This window comes from Pristiophorus japonicus, chromosome 3 (genome assembly GCF_044704955.1).
Source record: "Pristiophorus japonicus isolate sPriJap1 chromosome 3, sPriJap1.hap1, whole genome shotgun sequence".
Taxonomy (NCBI): Eukaryota; Metazoa; Chordata; class Chondrichthyes; family Pristiophoridae; genus Pristiophorus; species Pristiophorus japonicus.
In genome coordinates, this window is record NC_091979.1 from 57,530,967 (window position 1) to 57,552,382 (window position 21,416).

The window sequence follows — 21,416 nt, forward strand, 5'->3', positions numbered from 1 at the left end:
GCGCTGAGTGTGCCTCGCTGCACTGCACTGGAATCCCCAGCCTCGGACCACTCAGGAAAGAGTCTGGCACCTCAATGGGTGGCACCTGCACCTCCTCAGGAGTGAGTACAACAGTGTGGGCTTCATCCATCACCCCGCCCCCCCTCCTCACGCTCACCCCCATGCTCTTGGTCTGGAAGGTGGGATTGGAAGATATTATCCTCTTCAGGCTCGTCCGCGTCTTCATCGGTTTCGGCCTTGTCAGGGTTGGCCTCAAGTTCTGCAAAATATAATAAAACAGACAAATGGTTAGCAGCAGAGGAGGGAGCAGGGTGGCAGGAGTAGGCTCACACAGCGCAGGCAGCAGGCTCATTTGAAGGACCATGATGAATGATAGCACATTGCATCAACCTAAGCATAGGTGATGGAGACATCCCCATGAACCGAAGCATGGCTAGCTCGCGCAGCACTTAACGTTTAGCAAAGCTAGACTGTGGAATTTGCAGGACTTACTCTCTCCCTCGAGTGTGGGCCCAGCTTGTGCAGTGGTGATTGCTTTTCTCCAGGCAAGACCCATCAAAGCAGAAACCCTCTCTTCCAAGAGTGTCAGTGGGTACAGATTTGCCGGGTCTCCTCCTGTTCGAATTCTGTCCATTTTGTTGTGTGCCACTTTCCTCTGCAAAGATGAAAATATAACTTTTTAAAGAGGGTGCCTTTCTGCTGGGTGGGACATATACATATGGTCACATTTACAATTGCAATTCCATTGAATAAATGAAACTATTCCTTACACTAACTACTTGAGCAAGGTCCTGCCACTTCTTTTTGCACTGGCCTCCCCACCTCGGGGTGGTCACCATTGCACAGTAATCTTCTGCAAGTTGGTTCCAGTGTTTCTTCATTTCTTTTGGTGAAACTTTTATGTGACCTCTGCTGGTGTCCAACTCGTCACAGGCCGCCACCGGCCTCAATTATAGTAACCAGTGCCACCACTGTATCCTGTAAGAAATTCTTGGTCCTTGAGTCGCATTGCATTTTGTATTGCAGTTCCGATTTTTCCACTGAGAATTAAAGTTCTCACATACAACTGGCTCTTTAAAAATGTCTGAATGTAGACCAGGAGCTGTACTGGACATGCGCGCCCATAGTAATCACATCAAAAACATCCTTTTTTTTCGCGCATGCGCAGAAGGGGGTAAATCATCTTTTCAGCACAGACATTAGGCTCCACCCCCACTAAAGGACAGGCTGCGCAGCACCAATTTCAAAAAATAGAACAGGGAAACTTGCTAGTTACTTTTTGGAGTAGTCAGGGCCAAAAAAATGGGTGTAACTCTTGCAGTCCGCCAAAAAACAGCATTGGGGAAAATTGAGTCCTCTAAGATATTTCTAACAGTCTCCAAGAACACTGTTTTTCTTATGTAATGGCAAGGCATTTTATCAAAAGCCATATATGTAGAGTATGTTAATATCTTGGGTCCATGCACAATTTATTTACACCCGCCTAATGTAACCATACATGATGATGTTTCAATGTATACCTATTTTATATTATAAGAGTGCACTGCCACTCATGCACAGACAAACAGTTAAGTAATTCCCCAGTTGGATTCAAGTTTAACAATTTGATTTCAAAGCCATTTTTTTACTCTAAACTGAAAGTTTTCATAAATGTTTTCCACAGCTTTATCCTTTGTCAGCACATCAAGTTTGAGACAATTCATTGATTTTACATTTTAAAGCACAAGAGTTTTTCTGTAAGTGAGTTTCTTTCGTCAGCTGACCTTGAATGTCTCAAACTCCATTTCTCTAGTGTGTAATTGTTGATCTTGTTTTGTCTTCTCTGCACTGCTTGCTATTTCATCTGCACATAGCTAGCTTCTGATATCAATATTTTTTTATCATAGCTGAAAAGATTTTGCTCTATGAAAGGTCCAAATGTAATATTACATTGATAAAGTAGATCAGGCAATTTACAAGACATTATCTCACATCCAAATGCTTTCAGAGATATGCAGTTTCTGGGGTGAATTTCCTCGCCATTTTTTGTTAATTTTCAGTGCAGTCACGGTCATTGTAAAGTCCTGACCCTGCAGTACAGACTTACTCGAGGCACATGCTGAGTCAAGGTCATTCTGGACCTGCACCTTTATTTCACAGCTCTCGAGTGCCGCACTTGCGCACTTGCCTGAGACCTGCCTTTATATACCTGTGTGGAACAGGTATGCAGTGTCTCCTGCAAGTGCACCCCTGGTGGTAAAGTATGCTTGTGTTTACAGGTCATATCTAGTTACAGTCATGTATAGCATGGTAAGATACAGTTATGTACAGTAGTGTGAGATACATGACAGTCATGCCATCTCAAGAGCAGGTATGGCATTCCCTATGGGCAGTCATTGCAGAGGATGAGGAGCAGCAGCACAAGATGGTACAAAATGAGTCAGATGGCATTTAAGGAGGATGCAGTCAACCATACATTACCTCCCCCGCCTCTCCCCACCACACCCCCCCACCCCCCGCCATAGAATAGAGACAACACAGCTCACATGACGGCGTTACTGATCAGATGTTTTGCAAGAAGCAAGTGATCACCAAAGAGGCATTAGGGGAACCTTGTCACCTACTGTATGATGAACAGTAGCCACACTCATCTGCCCACACAGCTTTCTCTATGGTGATAAAAGTACCCACCGCATTCAACTTTGAAGGAACAGACTCATTTCAGGCAGCCACAGGTGAACTTTGGAACGTCGGCCAAGCTTCAGTTGGGTGTGCATTTGTGAGGTGACTGATGCACTTGCCAGCAGAGCCATGAAATTCATCACAGTGAGGCAGTAGAAAATGGGACCATCCAATTTTGCAGAGTTGCTGGCTCCCACAGAGCATTCCTTCAACTACCTCAATAGGCGTAGCTTGCATGCATTCAGTGTACAGATTGTGAGTGACAACATTCAAAAGAACCTACACATCAATGCCAGATATGCTGGAAATTGCAATCATGCATTTATTCATTGAAATTCATGATGCTCTCCTCCTCAACATTTGTGTGACAAGACAATGGAACTATCAAGAAGAACATATTGACTTAAGAACCTAGAGCTCATGAAAGAAAGACTTCTCTTTATATAGCACTTTTCACAACCTCAGGATGTCACAAAGTGCTTTAGAGCCAATGAAGTACTTTATAAGTGTAGTCACTGTTGCAATGTAGGGAAACACAGCAGCCACTTTGCACACAGCAAGCTCCCATAAACAGCAATGAGATAATGACTAGATAATCTGTTTTAGTGATAAATATTGGTTGGAGATATTGGGGAGAACTGCCTTGATCTTCTTCGAATAGTGCCATGGGGTGTTTTACGTCCAGCTGAGAATGCAGACAAAACCTCGGTTTACCATTATAATATATTCACAGAGCACAGCACACACAGCTTTCTAACATGGCAGGCAGCCCTCGGAAGCTTCCGGAACAGCCTGGACTGTTTAATTATTAACTCTATAGTTGCAGTACACAATACGTCCACATCCATAGTGTGGAGCTACAAATATTACAAGCTTACAGACATTACACTTCTCCCTCCTTAATGAAGAAGTTATGATAACAATATCATACATAACTTTCATGTTTATTCATAACACAGGATATAGACTTATTTTTTTCCATATTTACAAATTTAACTTAACCACTTGTTTTCTGTTTCAAAGAGGATACCTTTGCTCTCAAACAGAATCTTCCAAACATGGTGTTGAATTTAAACTCATTCGAGACTCATCCTGAGGAACATTTTCCTCCACGGAATTTCCTTGATTTTCATTTGAACTCACTCTTACTAGGCTGTTTGTTTTCCTGACTTGGACTCAGACTTACATTCTGATTTTCTCTTGGATTTGTGTCCAGTACATTGGATGTAGGATATGCTACTGGTGTATCAAAACTATCTGATGAGTCAGAAATAATTGAATCATTCCCACCTTCAACTCCTTCCATGCCTGCAGATAAAATATGATCAATGTGAACAAACCTAACCTGTCCATTATCAAACAGCTTGACCAAATCTGTGCGAGGACCACATATCTTCACCACTCTTCCTCGTAACCACTTTAACCATTTATGGTGATGGTTCTTCACTCTCACCTTCTGGTTTAATTTCACACTCCTCTCTTTTACTCTACTTCTATCATGATTCTCTTTCTGTCTTAATTGTGTCTCTTCTACAAACTGTGCCAAATTTGGTTTTAACAAAGAGAATCTGGTTCGTGGCTGTCGTTTGAGAAACAACTCTGCTGGTGTTCTACCAGTAGTTGTATGAGTATTACGATATGTAATTAGAACATTCACCAATTTGTGATCCAAAGCACTCTTGTTTCCTTGGATTTGGTTCTAACATTTGTTTTATGAGGGCACGTTTTACAATTTGTACAGTGCGCTCTGCTGCACCATTCGAAACAGGGTGGTATGGTGGAAACTTGGTATGTTTCACACCATTTTTGCTCGTGAACTGTGCAAATTCATCTGAACAAAATTGTGGTCCATTATCCAAAACAATTTCTTCTGGGATACGAAATGAAAAAAATAAACTTCGCAATATGTCTAATGTTTTATTTGTTGTTATTTTCCACATTGGAAACACCTCAACCCACTTCGAATGGCTATCAATCACAATGAACAATTGTTGTCCTTCTAACTCAGCAAAATCAATATGTAGCCTTTGCCACACTCTGGGAGGCCATTTCCATGGCTTTAATGGTGGTTGCTTGCTTACCGATTGAAATGTCGTACACTGACTCATGATGTACTCTATATCTTTATCAAGACCTGGGCACCATAAATAACTGCGTGCAAAACTATTGGTCAAGCACATTCCCAGGTGCTGGTCATGGAGGTCTCCTAATAATTTGGATCTGAATTTATTTGGTATAACCACTCTTGCACCCCACATGATACAATCTTTATCGACTGATGATTCATTCCTATGAATGAAGAATGAATGAATATCTTTGTCTGTTAGCTGGTTTCACCATCCATTTGTAATATAATCATACACCTTTGACATCACTGTGTCACATTTGGTTGCTCTACCGATTTCTTCAGCTTGTCACTGGCAGTTCATCGATGTATGAAAAATAAAACATTTCTTCGCTATCCGGTGTGATGGGGAAGGCAATCTAGACATTGCATCAACATTACTGTGATCAGCTGATCATCTGTATTCAATATCATATGTATATGCTGACAAAATCAAAGCCCATCTCTGCATTCGGGCTGCAGCTAAAGTTGGAACTGGGGACTTTGGATGGAGGATTGCTATTAGGGACTTATGGTCTGTAACGATGGTAAACTTACGACCATACAAGTATTTGTGGAACTTTTTGACCCCAAAAATTAATGCCAAAGCTTCCCTTTCAATTTACGCATAATTACTCTCACTGGCACTGAGAGTGCAAGAAGCAAAAGCAAAAGCAATTGGTCTCTCCTCCCCACTACGTGATACATGAGGGATTACTGCCCCAACTCCATACGGAGAGGCATCACATGCTAGTTTAATCTCCTTAGTCATGTCATAGTGAACTGACATGGTGCTCTCTATCAATTTGCTTTTACACTCCTTAAATCGCATTCTTTTGACCACTTCCAATGGACCTGTTTTTTCAATAGTTCATTCAGTGGATGTAATACTGTAGTCAAATTTGGGAGGAACTTCCCATAATAGTTCAAAAGACCCAAGAATGAACGAAGTTCAGTGACATTCCTGGGAGTGGGTGCATTTCTAATTGCATCCAATTTTTCCCTAAGTACTTGACTGAGTTTTTAAATAATTCACACTTACGAGCAGACACTTGTACTCTGTGCTTCTCTAGCTGTTTGAGGACTTCATTCAATATCTTATTATGAATATGCCTATTTGGTGCTGAAATTAGTATGTCTTCCAAATAACATACTACCCCTTCAATACTTTGCAAAATCTGCTTCATCACCTCTTGGAATATGGCAGGGGCAGAAGACACTACAAAAGGTAACCTATTAAACTGATATAGACCTAGATGAGTATTTATAGTCAAGCATGACTTGGACTCCTCATCGAGTTCAAGCTGTAAGTAGGCATTTGTAGGATCCAGTTTTGAGAAGATCTGACCACCTGTCAGTGTTGTGAACAAATCTTCTATATTCGGCAATGTATTGGGGACATTACCCTCTAGAACCTGGTTTACAGTTACTTTATAATCACCACACAATCTTACCTTACCATCGGACTTAGGTACAACAACAATGGGTGTAGTCCAATTACATCGATCTATCTTCGAATAATGTTCTCAATCTCTCGTCTTTTGAGTTCTTGCTCAACTTTCTCCTTAAGTGCATATGGTATGGAACGTGGTTTGTAGTAAACCGATCTAGCGTCCTTTTGTACCCTGACACTCGCCTTGAAGCCTTGGATCGGACTGCCCATTTCGCAGAACACCTTCGGATACTTCTTAATAACATCATCCGTTGATGCAAATTTCGCTTCCACATGGAAAATCTCACTCCAATCCAGCTTCAGTGATCTCAACCAATTTCTTTCTGGTAAGGCAGACTTGTCTCCTTTCACTACTATTAGAGACAAGTTCTGAAATTGATCCTTATATTTCACCGGTACGAGAATTTTCTCTCCCGAGTAGCCTCGCAGCTCCATCTTCGATTTGTCCAATGGGAAATCACGCAATTTGTCGAGGCATAGCGACTCCGGTACTACACTCATGGATGCACCCATGTCGATTTCCATCGGTATCTTGCATCCCGTAACATCTATGTGGATTTTGATACTTTCCGAATCGCTGTCCGTCAACCTTGTGCTCCTGATGACGTGTAACTCTACCATCTCCTCGTCCTGTTGTTGTTCTTCCATGCTATGTAGTCTCTGGGGATTTCTACACATAGCTTTGAATGCTGGACTCATAGCTTTAAAAGATGGTTTACCCTTCAGTTGGCATGCCTTCGCAAGATGCCCAGTCTTTCTGCAGAAGAAACACTCTGCCTTCAAATATGGACAACTTTGAACAATGTGTTGTCCCAGGCACCTATAGCACGACTTCGACGCTCTGTTAGAATTTCCAGTTTCTGAGACTTTGGGCCCCCACCGCCTTTTACTTTGAATCTGCAGGCGATTCACCTCGGTTGACTGAAGGCCATAATTATTATTTAATTCTCGGGAATATTGATGCCCATCGACCTCGCTGTCTGACAAGCAATCTCAAAAGTCAAGTCATCCGTCGTTAATAACTTTCTTCTGATCGCATCATTTTTCACCCCACAAACAAAATGATCCCGCAATGCTCGGTTTTGAAAGTTTCCGAAATGAGTGAATAGATAGTTTTTTTAATGCTATGTTGTAATCACTGATACTTCCATCAGTCTTTTGATTTCGTATACCGAAACAATAGCTTTCAGCAATTTCTAACGGCTTGGAGTTATAGTGCTGCTCCAGCTTCATTAAAATCTCTTTAAGCGTTGTGTCCTTTGGCTCGTCAGGCACAAGCAGATTTACCAGAGTTTCAAACAATTCCGGTCCAGCTTCCGATAAGAAGATCGATCTCTTACGTTCCAATATCGCCTGATTCTGGATTGCATTGTCTGGAACTTCGATTATGTTGTTTGCAGTGAAATACATTTCTAGCCGATCCACATATGCTTTAAAATGTTCCCGGTCATGTCTATTTTCAACCAAATGTTCCATTACACCTGTGGGTGCTGCCATTTTAATTTCTAGCTGTTCACACAGTGTGCTGTATTTTACCTCAGATTTTAGCTTTTACCAAAGACAGAAGATTCCAAAGTCTCTCTGTCGGCTGGCTGAATCCTTCACTAACAAAATTTAAGCTTTAAATCATCCAAAACATTCCATCTCGCCGCCAAATGTGATATATTAACAGAGCACAGCACACACAGCTTTCTAACATGGTAGGCAGCCCTCAGAAGCTTCCGAAACAGTCTGCTCTGTTTAATTATTAACTCTATAGTTGCAGTACACAATACGTCCACATCCACAGTGTGGAGCTACAAACATTACAAGCTTACAGACATTACAAACATCTCATCCAAAAGACGGCATAGTCATTGTGAACGAGCAATGCGACACCTCTCAGTCAGCCTAGATTTTGCGCTCAAATCTCTGGAGTGGGACTTGAACCACAAACTTCTGACTCAGAGGCGAGAGTGCAGACCACTGCGCCAAGACTAGCACATAGAGGAAGATTCATTCTGCTTCAGAAAGTAGTGTCATCCTTAATAGTTTCTTTTATTCATAGTTTTGTTTCCATAGTATTGATCTGAGGAACTGAAAATGAGTGGTGCGCTGACTTTAGTCGAACGGTATAATTAGTCAATTGTTTTTAGTATGACATTTTTGAGATTAGAGTTGTTTGCTTATATAATATCATTGACTGCACTTCAAAGGTAATCCATGGTTGTAAAATGCTTTATGGAGTCTTGAGGATTTGACAAGGTGCTGTATAAATGCAAATTATTTCTTTGATTTTTAATTAATGCAGTTGGACAGGCAAATATTTGCCTTTGATTAATATGGCAAGAAGATAAGTACATTTATGTATTAAAAAATGGATGCATCTATTTGTACTGCCAAAATGGTCACCTTGTCTGTGATTGGCTCTCCAATATAACTTGACCTATTGCTGATTAGTCCCCTTGGAGGATAAGATTGGAACCACCCAGCCCAAGTTCTGACTGACTTCGCAAATTGTAACTCGATCCTTTAGACTTCAGAAGCCACAGAGGATAGATCTCCCCAAAAGCCGGCAAGTTCCAGATGAAGTCCCTTACCCCAGCACAAGTGCTGCCCCCCCCAGCCGAAGTCTCTTATCCCAGCGCAAGTGCTGCCCCCCACAGCCGAAGTCTCTTACCCCAGCGCAAGTGCTGCCCCCCCCAGCCGAAGTCTCTTACCCCAGCGCAAGTGCTGCCCTCCACAGCCGAAGTCTCTTACCCCAGCGCAAGTGCTGCCCCCCCCAGCCGAAGTCTCTTACCCCAGCGCAAGTGCTGCCCCCCACAGCCGAAGTCTCTTACCCCAGCGCAAGTGCTGCCCCCCACAGCTGAAGTCCCTCACCCCAGCGCAAGTGTATCCGTCCCCCAGCCAAAGTCCCTTCCCCCAGTGCAAGTGCATCCCTCCTCCAGCTGAACTCCCTTACCCAAGCACAAGTACCGCCCCCCACACCCCCACAGATGAAGCATTGTCTACAAAAAATTATGTGTAAAAGTCAAAGTCTTTAGCAAAGATCCAAACACTAGTGTTTAGAAAAAGTATGAGGACTACTCCACCTCACAATTTCACAGATTGCTCAATTGACAATCTTGAGGTCAGCCCAAGACATAACTGCAGTGCGCATTGAATGCCCCTCAACGTTTCTGATGGTTTGTTCCTTGCTAAATAGTAATAGAGCAAAATGCAATTTGCAAGGTTCACTTCAAAAATTAGAGTGTGTGTGTGTGCTTTGTGGGAAATAAAAAAACTGAAATTTGCACCATAGTAATGGCACATCAAGAGTCTGCTCCATTAGTCCAGCATAGAAGTTCCAACAAATAATGGCATATGAGTTATGCCTTTACTTATGCTGCGCCATAATTTCCTAGGACTTCTGCGCCACTCCACCGAAATCAAGAAATGTTCATCATCATACCTCCACCCACCATTGCAACAAATGATGATTAACTAACTCAGTACGTTTATAACGTGTTGTCCATTCCAAATAGAATCTTGTCTGGCATCACGAGGTGATTCTGACAGCAATAACAAATCTTCTACTTTCCTTTGCATTGAGTTGGTCAAAAGACCTCTCCAGTAAGCCTAGTTAAGACTCAAAACAGGAGATGAAGGACAGGTCTAGGTGTTCAAATATGGATGCGCTTAATTTTACTCCAAAAATAGTCACCATGCTCCACCCTTTGTCTATGATTGGTCCCCTTGGAGGATAAGCCACACCCTGAAGTTTCACAGGAATGTGTAACTGGAACGGCTCATCCCAAGGTCTCACTGACTTTGCAAATTATAACTCAATCCACTTGACTTCCTAAAGTGACAGAGAACAGAGCTCCCCAGAAGACAGCAAGGACCAGCCAAAGTGGCTAAACCCAGTCCAAGAGCATGCCTCCCCCAGCCGAAGTGCCTTACCCCTGTCCAAGTGCATGCCACCCCCAGCCGAAGTGCCTTACCCCAGCACAAGTGTATCCTTCCCCACGCCCACATAGATGGGGCAGACATTGTATGCAGATTGTTAACGGGTTTATTGGGTATGAAGTGAATAGTGACAGTCATGACTTCTGGATTTCATCCACTCCAACGATATCCCTTATAACACACGCACCGAGCTTTCCGAGAAATTGGGTGTGGGTGTAAAGGGGGTTGGAAGAACTTCTCTCCCCTCCGATCCCCCCAACCCCACATGTCTCTCTCTTCCATCCCACCCCGTCTCACCCCCCTCCCCCCCCAGGCTCACTCTCTCTTTCCTTCCCACACCACCCAAGCTCTCTCTCCCCCTTTGCCAAGCTCTCTCTCTCCACCCCAAGCTCTCTCTCTCTCTCTCTCTCTTCCCCCCCCCCCAAGCTCTCTCTCTCTCCCCCTCACCCCTCCCCACAAGCGCTCTCTCTCTCTCTCTCTCTAAGCTCTCTCTCCTCTTCTCCCCCAGGCTCACTCTCTCTAACCCCCACATCCCTCCCCCCAAGCTCTCTCCCTCCCCCCCACCCCAGGCACTCTCCCTTTCTCTCCCCCCAAGCTCTCTACTCGACACCCCCCCCACCGGCTCTCTCACTCTCTCTCCCCACCCAGGCTCTCTCTCTACACCCACAGCTCTCTCTGTCTCCCCACAAGCTCTCTTTCTCTCCGCCCCCACACCCAGCTCTCTCTCTCTCCCCCCCCCCGCAAGTATCCTTTCCCCCTCCAAGCTCGCTCTCTCTCCCCCTCCAGCTCTCTCCCCTCCCCCACCAAGCTCTCTCTCTCCTTCCGCCCCCCCCACCCCCCAGGCCTTCACACTCCTCTCCTCTCCTCTCCTCTCCCCACCCCAACTCTCTCTCTCTCTCTCTCCCCCCACCCAAGCTCTCTCTCTCTCTCTCTCCCCCCACCCCAGCTCTCTCTCTCTCTCTCTCCCCCCACCCCAGCTCTCTCTCTCTCTCTCCCCCCACCGCAGCTCTCTCTCTCTCTCTCCCCCCAAGCTCTCTCTCTCTCCCCCACCCCTCAGCTCTCTCTCTCTCTCTCTCTCCCCCACCCCTCAGCTCTCTCTCTCTCTCTCTCCCCCACCCTCAGCTCTCTCTCTCTCTCTCTCACCCCCAGGCTCTCACTTTCTCCCCCCCATCTCTCTCTCTCCTCTCCCCCCCCATCTCTCTCTCCTCTCCCCCCCATCTCATTCTCCTCTCCCCCCCATCTCTCTCTCCTCTCCCCCCCCATCTCTCTCTCCTCCCCCCCATCTCTCTCTCCTCCCCCCCCCATCTCTCTCTCCTCCCCCCCATCTCTCTCTCCTCCCCCCCCCCATCTCTCTCTCTCTCCGCCCCATCTCTCTCTCCTCTCCCCCCCATCTCTCTCTCCTCTCCCCCCCCATCTCTCTCTCCTCTCCCCCCCCCATCTCTCTCGCCTCTCCCCCCCCATCTCTCTCTCCTCTCCCCCCCCCATCTCTCTCTCCTCTCCTCCCCTCCCCCATCTCTCTCTCTCTCTCTCTCCCCCCCCCCCCAGGCTCTCTCTCTCTCTGCAGCCCCCCCTCCACACCCCCCAGCTCTCTCTCCCCATCCCCCACACCCTCCAGCTCTCTCTCCCACCCCACACCCCCCAGCTCTCTCTCCCCATCCCCCACACCCTCCAGCTCTCTCTCCCACCCCACACCACCCAGCTCTTTCTCTCCCCCCCCCCCAATCACTCTCTCTTCTCCCCCCCCACCCCAGCTCTCGCTCACCCCTGGCCGCCAGCCGTCGCCGCTCAGTGGGAGGCTTTGGGCCCGGTCGGAGGCTCAGGGCTCACGGCTCAGCGGAAGGCCCAGTCAGCAGTCGGTCAGAGGATCAGACTCGCGTAGGATCAGCAGCTCAGCCAAACAACCCATAGAGCAAGAATGTAGTTGGACTGATTGCAGGGCCCCACATCCGGTTCCGGTTTCGGGGCGGAGTCTCGCGAGGACGCAGACGCAGAAGGACAGGAAAAGTGCAGTACAAATAGTCAGTCCCTTAAAAAACAAATGTGTCAATGCAATAAAAGCTGATTAAAATGATCACACATTTTAATAGTTTACTCTCATATGCAGATCACCATCCACTACTCAAAACTATGTGCTAATGCACTGTGGAGAAGAACGAAAAGAGAAAAGAAAAACTTGCATTTATATAGGGTCTTTCACCGAACCTCTCAAAGCACTTTACAGCCAATGAAGTACTTTTGGAGTGTAGTCACTGTTGTAATGTGGGAAACACGGCAGCCATTTTGCGCACAGCAAGCTCTCACAAACAGCAATGTGATAATGACCAGATAATCAGTTTTTGTTATGTTGATTGAGGGACAAAAATTGGCCAGGAAAGCGGGAATAACTGCCCTGTTCTTCTTCGAAATAGTGCCATGGGATCTTTTACGTCGACCTGAGGGAGCAGACGGGACCTCCGTTTAACGTCTCATCCGAAAGACAACACCTCCGACAGTGCAGCATTCCCTCAGTATTTCACTGGAATGTCAGCCTAGATTTATGTGCTCAAGTCCTTGGACCCACTACCTTCTGACTCAGAGGCGAGTGCACTATCCACTGAGCCACAGCTGACACATAGCCTGTAATAGCTTGTAATATTGCCATGTAAGCCAGGGTTCAGTGGTAACACTCTCACCTGTGAGTCAGCAGGTTGTAGGTTCAAGTTCCGAGACTTGAGCACATAATCTAAGCTGACACCCCAGGGCACTACTGAGAGAGTGCTGCACTGTTGGAGGTGCCATCTTTCAGACGTGATGTTAAACCAAGGCCTCATCTTCCCTCTCAGGTGGACATAAAATCTCTCATGACAATATTTTGAAGAAGAGCTGGGGTGTTCTCCCTGGTGTCCTGGCCAATATTTATCCCTCAACTAAAAGCACTAAAACAGATTATCTGGTCATTATCACATTGCTGTTTGTGGGAACTTGCTGTGCACAAATTGGCTGCCTCGTTTTCTACATTACAGCAGTGACTACACTTCAAAAAGTACTTCATTGTTCAGTTTAAATCCCCAAGACTTATGCTGAAACTGTATGATGATAGATTACTTTCCCTTATCACATCTTTCATAAAGGTTTCAAACTTTTTCATAAACAATGATTTACTCTGAAATGCAAAACCTATTGTTATATAGGCAAATGTGACAGTCAGTATTTTGGACTGCATTAGCAGGAGTACCGTGTATGGCTTTTGTTTAATAAAATGAAAAGCCTTCAATATTCTAGAGGCAGTGCAGAGGCGAGCAATGAGCATGATTCTTGATGTTGGAATGAGTTGTGTGGAGGGACTAAGCAGGCTCATTTTTTCAGACTTAAAAAGAGACAGCTCGGGGCGGGGGGGGTCACCTTTTAGATTTTTATTTTATACTTATAGCTATAGAGCACATCAAGGCCACAATTTCGGCAACCATGGCGGGTCCGGGGCAGTCGGGGTCGTTGGCGGGTTTCGACTCCGCTCCTGGCTCCAGCCCGCACTGTGAAAAGAATCTTCCCGTGATTGGGCTTGTTAAGCCTGCCTTGCAAAATTGCCGGCTAATTAAAAGGAAGCAGTTCTGATGATGTCATCTAATGATGCGTCATCAGTTGGTTTCCTCTAAAGGGACCATGGCACATTGATTTTGACGATTGTTCTGTTAGTGTTCGACAGCACTGTGGTGCTGCAAACACTGACAAGCACTGCACAGAGGTGCACGGCTGAACCTAGGCTCTCCCATGGCATCTGGAGGGAGTCACTTCCATGACGTCTGGAGGGAGGTTTCCTTCCCTTCCAATGGACAGAAGAGACCTCCTCAGGACACCAATGCAGCCTGGTTGCGCTTTGCACAGGAAGGCAAAAGCAGGGATGTGTTCAGGAGGAGCTGGTTACAGTGACGTAAACCTTTCAATGATCTCAGTAGATCATGAAACGTTACTGCAAAGCCACATTTAACCTCATCTTGCTGTGCCACTCATTACACCCCATTACTCTGCCTTCCGTAACCTAATCCTGCACATCCTTACTCACACCAACTTACCTTGCACCTTCACCCATTCTCTCTATCTACATTACCACATCTCCATCTCACTAGCAATACCTCATACTCACCCTCATCCTTGTCCAACCACACCAAGTAACAACACACAAGGGTAAGCACTTGGGTGTTTCCGCCAATGTTCATGTAGAATTTCTGCTAATGTGTTGTCAAACATTGAAATCTTTATTTTGAAAACATTGCATTCTTGGACAGATTTGTTTGTACCTTTTGAAGTGGCTTAGTGAGTTGTAGTGAATGGTGAGACATAAGGGTGCCCCCGCCCCTTACCATCACAATGGTGATAAGTGTGAAAGGAATTCCTTGGGCAGAGATGCTTTTTGTACTGGTGTGAGGTGGTGCCAACCTGGCGCACCATGTGGCAGTCACAGTGCACAACATGAAGTGAAATAAATGTGGCCCTGGTGAGGCTATCCCTGGCATCTCAGGCCGCAATGTGGCCGGGTGCTGATGCCCTGTGTCCTGTTCTGCATCAGATGATTGCAGAGAAGGTTGGTGTTGTTGCTGGTGTTGCTGTTGTGTTCATTAATATTGGTGTTGGGGCTGATCATGGTGGAATTCTGAGGACCAAGGTGAGATTTCTTCAATGGCACTGGTGCAGATGGAAGAGATGGCAGCTGACGTTGAGATAACAGAAGCGATCTGTCAATAGTGAGAGAAGTTGCTCCAAGGAGGTGACACTGGATAGAGAATTCACTGCAAACACTTCCAACCTGCATGCAGCTCAAAAGTGTATTCCAAATCCTGAAGGCTTGAGCTTCTGAAATTGGAACGTGAACAGCTGTGAAATGGTCACTTTTATACTGCTTCTGCAGCTGTCAACTAGTCAAAGCAATGGAGAGTAATTGAGAACCTGACACACTTACCTGACCTGTTCCCCGAGGGATGGGAACCTCATAAAAAACTTGGAAAATATTACCTGATAAAATTATTTTAAAATACCTTTAAGGTCCCTCTTAATGATGTGAATTGGCTGGCCCACTGCTTGCTGTTGTTTCTGAACCGCAGCCAGACCCGACACTTTGGAAAGAGTTTACAAGGTTGCAGGTTCAGTGCGGGATCTTGCCCCGCTGTCAATCACAGTCATTTTGACAGCGGGCCCGCCTCCAAACCTGCACTCGCAGGGCTGGGCAGATTCCGGCCCAAGTGTACAAGAGTGGCCAGTTTGTGATAATTGTTGACAAGGCTCATCGAAGTGGAATTAAAATGTGAAAACAGAGGCAGACTTTAAAAGAGCAGGCAAAACCTTTCCATTTTATCTGTCAAACAATTGCAGCACTTCTATATAACGTAAACATTCAGCTTATAACATTGCTGTAGAAATTCTCACACCAGAAGAATATTGTTAAATAAAATCCTTCCAATTTCTGGACACAGTAATGATGTCGTGGAAAGTCATAACATGTCTATACACATGAAGCTAAATTAATTTATCCTGAAGGGTATGCCCGGTATTGGTGACAAAAAGAAAGCTGCTGTCATCTTATCTAGACTGTGGCAACTTTAGGTGAAGATTTTGTTTCTGAAACTTGATGATGCAGCAGATAACATTGCTGGCGTTGGACAGGCGAAGGAACTTATTAAGTATCAGCCAGTTTGTTCATTATATGAAGAAGTCAAAAAGTTTGTGCAACAGCTCATAACTGTTTCCAACAGCAATGCTGAAGCACAGAGAAATTTCAGTGCAATCAGATAATCTGAAAACATACCTACAGAGTAATGACTGCAGCACTGTCTGGTGTTTTCTACTCACCAACAGGCCTGGATGCATTCAATCTCCAAGTATTACATCCAAAATCGTTAGTAAATCAGATACAAGAAAAATACTGTTTGAAAAGTTTCACTCATAAGATGATGTGACACAAAGGAAGAACTTTTGTGTATGATTAGTTACTTATTGGATTCCTGCCTGCCACAGCACATACTGTATCCTGCTCGATATGTATGCCAGCTGCAGAAAATATAGTTTTTGGTCTGTTATGGCAAAAGAACCATTTTTTGGAATCTGCAACATACCATTTAGCGAACATTTGAGTAGCCACTGAAATGATGTTGTGGTATCATGGAAATTGTCCATTGGTAGAATTTATTAGTGAAGGCTTAATCCCTTGAAGGAAGAGAAAAATGGAAGAATGGGTACTCGAGTGCAGATTTGTTTTTGTCACTTGCACTTCCCTCTCCAATGTGGATCATGGAGCTCTCAGAGGTGTTAGTGACTTCAAATTTATCACTCCCAGCAAAGCTGGGATTGTTCTCCTTAGAGCAAAGACATCTATGAGGAGATCCAACAGGAGTATTCAAAATTCAATGGAGCTGTTTAAAGTTAGATGTTTTGAGTAAGGAAATGAGAGACTGATGCCACCGGTGGGTGGGTCGAGAACCAGAGGGCACAGATTTAAGATCAGTGGTGAACGAGCCAGAGGAAGAATTATTTTTATGTAGCAAGTTGTTAGGATCTAGAATACACTGCCTGAAAGTGTAGTGGAAACAGATTCAATAGTAACTTTTGGAAAGGAATTAGATATAAACTTGAAAAGAATAAATTTGCATGATTATTGGAAAGAGCAGGGGAATGGGACCAATTGGATAGCTCTTTCAAAGAGCTGACACAGGCACAATGGACCAAATGGCCCCCTTCTGTGCTGTATGATTCTATGATTCAAAGTTTACAGGGAAGGTGAAAGATATGTCATATCTGATGAGGAAACATCCCACGTGAGCCTGTAGCTGGTTGATGGTAAAGTGTGGCAGTCCTCTTGGCAAATATTTAAAGGGGGTTGAATTTCTTCCTCATCTGGGAGAATGACCTCCTCATTACAGAAATTACTTTCATCTACATGACTGCCACTTCCCAGGCAGCTGAGGAGGGTATCCCTCACATCATCCTTGCCTCAGCATGATCTTCAGGGCTTTCTCAGTAACAGGAGCTTTCCTCCCTCTCCCTTTGGAATTGCAAGAGTCCTGGGTCAGCACAATAGACAGCTGAATAAGCAGAACTGATCCATTTTCAAACAACAGGAATTTGAGGTGCATCTTTAATGAGCTGTACCAGCACATTTCATCTCCTGTGCACGAAATCTCCCACCCTCACCCCACCCCCATCCCCATCCCGCCCCTACATCCACTGCACTCCAAGTGCATGATGAAAATTCTGCTGGGCTCGCACTGATAGGAGGACCTTGGCATGGGAAATGCAAAATGTGCCAGGTAAATATATTAACATTGCTGATATGTCTGCAGTGGAAATTCAGTCCCGACATGCTAAATTAATTTTCCTTCCATTGACTTTCATTAATTTAATTATAATCTAGACTTTTGCAGCGATCCGTCTACATCCTAACCCCACGGCAAGAAAAATGCAAACAAAACTAATTAAGTAATTAATTAATTGTACCGTGCACTGAGTCCCAACTGTTCAATTGTTGACCCAGTTTCAGTGATGGTGCTGCATTAGTCTTTTAAAAGCAATTCAAAATATAGACAGACATTTTCAATCTACCTGCCTTATGATGATGATGATGATGATGACCTGCCTGGTGGAAATCGGGCAGGTGGGCAATTAAAATAGCCCGGGTTACTTACTCGGCAGAAAAATGCCAGGAGTTCACTGTTCCAAATTTTAACCTGCTTTACTGAGCAAGTGGCAAAGTCACCCACCCAAAGCCAGTGGAGATATTCTTTACGCAAGCATGTCAGGTGCCAATGATGTAATCAGACCTAATTGCAATCTTACCTGCAGGCCTGAGCTGGGAAGGGGCTGTAGCTTTCACACCAGGTAAATAACTGGGAGACAGATAGGTCCGAACAGGTGAGTATTTTTACTTTACTCCAGGCCCCACAAGGAAAGCATAGGCCTCCCATGTCATGGAGTCCGACAGATTCCTCAGTGTGGGACCCTCTATTAGACAGCCTTCAAAGCCTTTGTCACCACATTCCTCATATTGGCGGGCGGATTCTAGGCCATATGATTTTCCACCATTAAGTTCCCACCTGGGGGGATTTAAATGAGGGCTGGGATTTAAAATATCTCAGGCTTCACCTCTCTACCGAACTACCCAAACCCACACATAGTTGAAATCAGGGGCATGTTGTTTAAAGGCACACTTGTTTTTCAAATGTAGCCTTGCACTGAACTGTAACACAAAACTGCTGAAAGAAACTGCACACAGACTATAGTACTTATTTATTTATTTATTCACAGGATGCAGGCATCGCTGGCAAGGTCAGTATTTATTACCTATTCCTAATCGGCGTTTTGAAGATGATGGTCCGCTACTTCTCAAACCGCTGTAATCCATGTGGTGAAAGTGCTGTCAGTGCTATTAGGTCGGGAGCGACAGGATTTTGACCCAGTGACGATGAAGGAATGGTGATATGTTTCCAAGTCAGGATGGTGTGTGACTTGGAGGGGATCTTGGAGGTGATGGTGTTCCCATGCACCTTGATGGTAGAGGTCGCGGATTTGCGAGGTGCAGTCGACGAAGTCTTGGCGAGTTGCTGCTGTGCATGCTGTCGATGTTGCACACTGCAGCCATGATGCGCCAGTGGTAGAGGGAGTAAATATTTAAGGTGGTAGATGGGGTGCTGATCAACCGGGATGCTTTGCCCTGGATAGTGTTGAGATTCTTGAGGGTTGTTGGAGCTGCACTCATCCAGGTAAGTGGAGAGTATTCTTGTGCCTTGTAGATGGTGGAAAGGCTTTGGGGAGTCAGGAGGTAAGACACGCACTGCAGGATACCTGCTCTTGTAGCCACAGTATTTATGTGGCTGGTTCAGTTAAGTTTCTGTCCAATGGTAACCCCCAGGATGTTGATGGTGGGAGATTTGGAGATGGTAATGCCGTTGAATGTCAAGAGCAGTGGTTAGACACTCTCTTGTTGGAGATAGTCATTGCCTGGCACTTGTGTGGCGTGAATATTACTTGCTATTTATCAGCCCAAGTCGGAATGTCATCCTTGCTGCATGCAGGCATAGATTGCTTCATTATTTGGGGAGTTGTGAATGGAACTGAACACTGTTCAATCATCAGTGAACATCCTCACTTCTGACCTTATGATGGAGAGATAGTCATTGATGAAGCAGCTGAAGATGGTTGGGCCTAGGACACTGCCCTGAGGAACTCCTGCAGCAATGTCCTGGGGCTGAGATGATTGGCATCCCACAACCATCCTCCTTTGTGCTAGGTATGACTCCAACCAGTGGAGAGTTTCCCCCCAATCCCTAATGACTTCAATTTTACTGTTGCTCTTCGGTGTGACACTTGGTCAAAAGCTGCTTTGATATCAAGGTCTGTCACTCCCAGCTCACCTCTAGAATTCAGCTCTTTTGTACATGCTTAGACCAACTGTGGCTCAGTGGGTAGCTATCTCACTTTTAAGCCAGAAGGTTGTGGGTTCAAGTATAAATTCAGGGACTTGAACATAAAAATCTAAGCTGACATTCCAATGCAGTACTGAGGGAGTGCTGCACTATTGGAGGTGCCATCTTTCGGATGAGATGTTAAACCGAAACCCCTTCTGGCCTCTCAGGTGGATGTAAGAGATCTCATGGCACTATTTTAAAGAAGAGCAGGGGAATTAATCCTGGCCAATATTTATTCCAGGGCCGACAGCCATGATATGCGAGGATTCTTCATTGCAGTCAAGGCCACCTACGATCCACACTCCCAAGGCCCCACCCCTCTCTGGCCAAGAAAAGGGAAACATTCATCAAGGACACCGAGGCTGTCAGGACCCGCTGGAAGGAGCACTTTGAAGATCTCCTCAATCGAAACTCAGCTTTTGACTTGAGTGTTCTCGACTCCATCCCGCAGCATGGGACCCGCCACCACCTCAGTGAAACCACAACGTTGCACGAGGTAGGCAAAGCCATAAAACAGCTCAAGAATAACAAGGCCATGTATGCAGATGGAATCTCTGCTGAGGTGCTAAAATATGGCAGAGAGGCTCTGTTAGCGTGGATACAAGACCTCATCTCTCTCATCTGGAGGGAGGAGAGCATGCTGGCAGATCTCAGAGATGCAGTGATCGTGACCAACTTTAAAAAAGGGGACAAGTCCGACTGCGGCAACTACAGGGGAATCTCCCTGCTATCAGTCACTGGGAAAGTTGTCGCTAGAGTTCTCCTCAACTGTCTTCTCCCTGTGACCAAGGAGATCCTCCCGGAATCACAGTGCAGATTTCACCCCCTACGGGGCACAACGGACATGATTTTTGCAGCGTGACAGGAAAAATGCAGGGAGCAGCGCCAGCCCTTTTACATGGCCTTTTTCGATCTTACAAAGGCCTTTGACACTGTCAACCGTGAGGGTCTATGGAGCGTCCTCCTCCATTTTGGATGCTCCCAAAAGTTTGTCCACATCCTTCGCCTGCTCCACGACGACATGCAGGCTGTGATCCTTACCAACCGATCCATTACAGATCCAATTCACATCCGGACCGGAGTCAAACAGGGCTGCAGCATTGCTCCAACCCTCTTCTCAATCTTCCTCGCTGCCATGCTCCACCTCACAGTCAACAAGCTCCCCGCTGGAGTGGAACTAAACTACAGAACCAGTAGGAAGCTGCAAACCTACGCCGCCTCCAGACCAGGTCAAAGATCAGCCAAACCTCTGTCGTTGAGCTGCAGTACGCGGACAACGTCTGTGTCTGCACACATTCTGAGGCTGAACTCCAGGATATAGTCGATGTATTCACTGAGGCATATAAAAGCATGGGCCTTACGCTTAACATCTGTAAGATAAAGGTCCTCTACCGCACAGCCCCCCAGTCATCAAGATTCATGACGCGGCCCTCGACAACGTGGACCATTTCCCATACCTTGAGCGCCTCTTATCAACAAAGGCAGACATTGATGCGGAGATTCAACAATGCCTCCAGTGCACTAGTGCAGCTTTCAGCCACCTGAGGAAAAGTGTGTTCAAAGACCAGGCCCTCAAATCTACCACCAAGCTCATGGTCTACAGGGCTGTAGTAATACCCGCCCTCCTGTATGGATCAGAGGCATGGACCATGTACAGAGGACACCTCAAGTCGCTGGAAATGTATCACCAATGATGTCTCCGCAAGCTCCTGCAAATCGCCCAGGAGGACAGGCGACCAACATCAGTGTCCACGTCTAGTCTAACCTCCTCAGCATTGAAGCACTGACCACACTTGATCAGCTTCGCTGGGCAAGTCACATGGTTTGCATGCCAGACATGAGA